A 6,000-nucleotide genomic window follows, 5' to 3' on the forward strand; every position below is an offset into this window, starting at 1 on the left:
TTTACAACGACAGTGGGAGGTGACGCGATGATACCGCTCAGCCCTACGCTGCGTTTCGCAAGAAAATTGCGTCTTCCAGGGGCAGATCACTGGCCCGCTCCCTACACCCAAAAGTATCCTCTACTTTCATCTTTCATATCCAAGGACCTCATGGAGAATCAATCTCCTCACCTTCTAAGATAGCGCAGACGTTCAGGGATTTTTACCAATCCCTGTACAACATACCTGCGGTCCAGTCAGGTTCCCCCTCCACTTCAGAGGAGAACAAGTTCTCTTATGTCATAGAAACTGCGCTCCACACTTTTGATGAGGAAGCCGTTACCGAACTTGAAACACCTATTACAGCAGATGAAGTTGCGAGAGCCATTGCGGGTACACCAACTGGCAAGAGCCCAGAGCCAGTAGGCTTTTCTCCTAAGTTTTCTAAAGTATTTGCTCCCCTTCTTATTCCTTTCTCACCAAAGTGTTTAACTCTGTGTCAGAGGGCTCAGTGTTCCGTTCCCAAACACTTGAAGCTCCTATATCCCTTATTGCACAAACTATAGGCCAATATCCCTGATCGGGCTTGATTTGAAGATCTTCGCTAAAGTGTTGGCCAACAGAATACAACCGTTGTTACCCAGTTTAATCCACTTAGATCAAGTGGGATTTGTAAGTGGCCGTGAAACAAGGGATAACACCTTGAAAACCCTTCTTTTATCCGACTATGCCCAAACCCACGATATTCCTTTATGCCTCTTAACGGTCGATGAAGAGAAAGCATTTGACTAAGTGGATTGGCAATTCCTTCGGCTTTCTTTACAACAAATAAGTTTTACAACAAATAAGTGTGGGGGAGCCCACATGATCTCAAGGATAATGTCCCTCTACTCCTCTCCATCTGCTAGGATTAGACTGAATGGCTCTCTGTTGCCGGCATTCTCTATCTATAATGGGACACGACAAGGGTGCCCTCTGTCCCCCCTCCTATATGTTCTCACCATGGAACATTTAGCTATTGCTCTGCGAAACAATCCCTCTGTGCACGGAATAATGGTTGAGGCCCGCTCATACTAAACTTGCTCTATTAGCAGGCGACCTGCTCCTATTTGTGACACACCCACACTTGTCCCTGCCCTCAGTGGTTGCAGAAGTTCCAGAGATTTGGCGAAGTTAGTAATTTTAAAGTGAACTACAATAAATCGGAAATTCTCAATATCTCTCTGCCAAAGTCGGACCTACACAGACTCTCGACTGCCTTTTCCTTTAAAACGGGGTCCACCTCCATCCGATACCTTGGTATTCAAATACCGGAGGATGCATCCCAGCTCTTTTCTAAGAATTTTACCCCCTTACTCCTTAGAACCCAAGCCGATCTGTCTACGTACGCATCAAAACGGCTCTCCTGGCTTGGTAGGGTGAACACCTTGAAAATAGATGTTCTTCCCCGGTTTTTGTACCTATTCCAGACTCTTCCTATATACTTACCTAACTCCTATTTCCAGAAATTGCGCCAGCTGTTTTCTAAATTTCATTTGGAATACGGCCCGTCCTAGAATTCTATACGGAACGTTATCTCTTCCGAAAGCTAGAGGGGGAGCTGGAGCCCCAGATGCTTTGTTGTACCATAAGGCAGTGATACTTACTTGCATACTTGACTGGTTTCATAGCTATATGACTAAGCTCTGGGTTCACTTGGAAAGCCATATGAACCCCATTGAACTCTCAGCTCTTCCATGGACCATACCCGCAAACCATAGAAGTTGGTATCCCCTCTGTGCCCTTACTCATCAAACAATCCAAATCTGGGATCCCTTGATCTCTAGCGGGAACATGTCAAATCCTTCGGGGACTATGACTCCCCTGTTTGTGACTCCGGTCTTCCCACCGGCTATGCATGTGACTAGCTTTGGACCTTCTCAAAAAGAAGACCATAGGAGGCTTTCGTAGGTTCTCCCAGCAGACCCCACTCTAATGCCAGATACCCTTTCCGAATCGCTTTCTCGATACCCCATGCAGTGGCTCCAGAAACAACAATTAACTTCCTATAACCGAACCTTCTCATCCGTATCAGATATTCTAGCTGAACCGACAGGATTCAAGGATATGCTCCTCCAAGCCGATCCTCCAACACACGTGGTATCTCAGCTTTATTCCCTCTTGCTAAATGCTTCTTACCCGGATCTCCCACCCTACACAAGAGCTTGTGAAAAAGATTTACGACACTCCATCTCCCCCATTGACTGGCAAAAAATGTTTTATTCTGACGCAAAATTCTCTCTAGCCACTAAAACTCAAGAAAAGGGGTTCAAACTGGTGACAAGATGGTATAGATGCCCTTTGACTATACATAATTTAAACTTGACAACACCGGATACCTGTTGGCGTTGTCTAAGCTCCAGGGGTACCATGCTCCACGTTTGGTGGGGCTGCCCTCCCATACAGAAATTCTGGCAACAGATCTTCCTATTATACTGTAAACTGATGGCGACCTCTTTCTCCTACACCTGAGATGGCTCTCTTATCCATGCTCCCGAGCACATTCAAGTCCATTAAAAAAGATGTATTGCGTCACTTTTTGGCCGCGGCCAGTATAGTGATTCCACGTTATTGGAAATCGAAGATTGTACCTTCCCTGGGGAAGTGGGCTACTGAAGTGGACCGCATTAGAGACCTTGAAAGTCTGTCGGCTGAGGAATCTAATAAAGAAGACCAGTTCTCTCTCACTTGGACTTCATGGTCCATGTTCCGCTACTCATCGGACTTCATCTCCTGGGCATAGGGCGACCTAGGTAGCACCACCTCGTGACCATGTTGGAGCGAATTCTGTTCCAAATCTTTCTGCTTCCCCTACTTTCTCTTAACTCCTTCTCCTTATTGTATACATGTACTCCTCAGAATCCATTAAACACTTACTCCTGATGCAAAATATGATCCTCACAGATAAATCCTCTACAGCATAACAGGTTTTTAGAATAAGTTTGATTGTAGTAATACATGATGTTTACACAAAATCTTCTCCTTTAAGTGGGAGGGCCCTTGAGTTCTCCATGTTCTGCCTCAACATGTTGTTCTAATTAATGTTTCTCATTTGTTCATTGACAGACACAGCCTTCTTTATTCAGAACCAAAGGTGTTATATTGCCCCCTACAGGAGTAGGACACTAGGCAGAAAAAGACTTGGCTACGCCCATGGGAATAGTCCTAGGAGATATACACCCCCCTCTCTGCTATAGGCCTTTAGTTTTTTTTCTGCCTAGTCGGGAGTAAGGACCTAGTTCTCTGCTGGAATCTCTAGTCCTGGCAATTTTTATTTGTTGTTTTTCCTGGATTTTTCCGGTGAGAACTGCCAGGCTGGGCAAGGGGCTGAACATTCGATCCAGTCTGGCCAGCGAGCACGTGCAGCCCGCAGCTACACGCTAGGTTAGCCACAACATAGCCCCACTGGACGGGGGCTGGCCCTGCGAGTTAAACGATGCAATGCCTCTTTGAACGCAGCTCCCTTGCTTTCTAAGCTGCCTGTTTCAGCGGTAGTGCTTCGACGGGTATTGTGGCTGAAGTGTTGTACTGCGGACCAGGCCTCTAAAAAAGCCCTAACTGATCTGCCTTTTCAAGGCGATCGTTTGTTTGGGGCCACTCTGGATGATATCATTAAGAGTGTCAAAGGGGGGAAGAGTACTTTTCTTCCACAGTCAAAGAAGGGGAAGGAGCCAAGTCGCAAGCATGGTCCGTCCTTTTCGGCGCACAGAAAGTTTTTTCGTCCCTCAGGGTTCACTGACAAAGGCTCAAAGTCTTTCAAGCCCCCCTCGATAGGCTCCAAGAGGCCCTGATTGGGCAAACCAAGAACGGGTTTCTCCAGACCCCCAGATAAGGCTCCTTCAGCATGAAGAGGCGCTCTCACCCGCAGTCTGGGTGGGGGGACTTCTTCGCTGGTTTCCGGGCCCATGTACCTCTCTGATAAATGACAAGTGGGTCCACAAAGTGATTCTGTCTGGTTACAAGATCGAGTTCCAGACTTGCCCCCCAAGCAGATTTTTTCCATCCAATCTGCATCTGTCTCCGGGCGCAGTGCAAGGCCTATTGCTCCAAGGGGTGATTGTCCCGGTTCCGGTGTCAGAACGTTTCCAGGGCTTTTATTCAAACCTGTTTAAGATCCTCAAAAAAGAAGGTACGATACGTCCGATTCTGGACCTCCTCACCTGCACCTACGTGCAGGTGCGGAAGTTCAGAGTTCATTCTCTCCGTGGTGGCATCTCTTGATCAGGGGGACTTTCTTGCCTCCATCGACATCAAGGATGCCTACCTGAACTTTCCTATTTGTGCACAGCACCAGCAGTTCCTCCGCCTTGCTGTGGGAGAGGAGCATTATCAGTTTGCAGCATTACCATTTGGTCTTGCCTCCGCTCTACTGGTCTTCACCAAAGTGTTGGTCCCCGGTTCTGGCGCTGCTGCGCCAGCGGGGAATTGCTGTTATGGGATACCTGGACGACCTTCTGCTGCAAGCAGAGTCCCCAGTGACCCTGAGGGGCGATGTGGAGATCACTGGTCAGACTCTGGCAGATTTTGGGTGGCCGATAAATTGCCAAAAGTCTGCGTTGATTCCAGTTCGGAAATTGGTTTATCTGGGTCTGACTCTGGATTCCGCTCGGGCCATAGTGGTCCTTCCACAGGTCAAACCCCAGAAATTACAGGCTGCAACCCGCTTACTGCTGTCCAGCAGATGGGTCTTCCTGCAGATTTGCATGCGGTTGCTGGGCTTGATGGTGTCTATGTTCGAGGTGGTCCCGTTCGCTCAGTTCCATACGAGACACTTGCAAAAGGAGATCTTATTAAAATGGGACAAATGTTCTGAGTCTCTGGACAGTCAGATTCGACTGAGTCAAGGAACCAAAGGGTCCCTGATCTGGTGGCTTCGTTCCCCAGCTCTTCGGTAGGGGAAATCCTTTCTCCCTCTGTACTGAATGATGGTCACCACCGATGCCAATCTGTCTGGGTGGGGAGGAGTCCTGGGCCTGAGCTTGGCTCAGGGTCACTGGACGCTAGAGGAATCCACCTATCAACATCTTGGCACTCCTGGTGATCAGACTCTGTCTGGATCATTGGACGGATCGACTTCAGGGGCTCCCGATACAGATCCAGTCAGACAATGCCACGGCGGTGACCTATGTCAACCACCAGGCAGGGACAAGGAGTGTGTTAGCCGGCCTGGAAGTAGCCGTCATTCTATGGTGGGCAGAGCGTTTTGTCCCAGCCATCTCTGCTGTTCACATTCCGGGGGTGGACAACTGGCAGGCAGATTACCTCAGTCGCCAAGTAATGGACCAAGGGGAGTGGTCACTTTATTAGGAGGTATTTCAACAGATCTGTCTATGCTGGGGATCTCCAGAGTTAGATCTGATGGCATCTTGAATCAACAGAAAGGTGCAGAGGTTTGTGGCCAGGTCTCGGGACCCTCTGGCAGACGCCTCAGATGCTCTGGTGGCTCTGTGGGGCCAGTATCGTCTGATCTATGCCTTTCCTTCTCTCAAGCTTCTGCCGCGGCTGTTGCGCAGGATCGAGGCCGAAGGAATTACGGTCATTCTAGCGGCCCGGGACTGGCCTTGTTGGTCCTGGTACACCGACCTGGTTCGTCTGGGTCCTTTCAGGGAGGATCTGTTATCCCAAGGGACGATCTTCCACCCTGCTTTACCATCACTGGCTTTAACGGCATGGCTGTTGAAAGCCAGGTGTTGAAGGATAGGGACATATCTTCGTCGGTGGTTCCGACACTACTCAAAGCTAGGAAGTCTACTTCCAGGAAGGTACATCATCGGACGTGGAAAGCGTACATTTCATGATGTGAGTCAGTGGGGTTTCACCCACGTTCCTTTTCGGTGGCTCGAATTTTGACTTTTCTTCAGAGGGGTGTTGAAAAGAATTTGGCTCCCTTGCCACCGTGGGACTTGAATCTGGTAGTTTCAGTTCTACAAAAGCCTCTGTTTGAAAATATTTAAGAAATTCCCCTGCTCAAGCTATTACAGC

This window comes from Aquarana catesbeiana, linkage group LG08 (genome assembly GCF_042186555.1).
Source record: "Aquarana catesbeiana isolate 2022-GZ linkage group LG08, ASM4218655v1, whole genome shotgun sequence".
In the NCBI taxonomy this organism is placed as follows: Eukaryota; Metazoa; Chordata; class Amphibia; order Anura; family Ranidae; genus Aquarana; species Aquarana catesbeiana.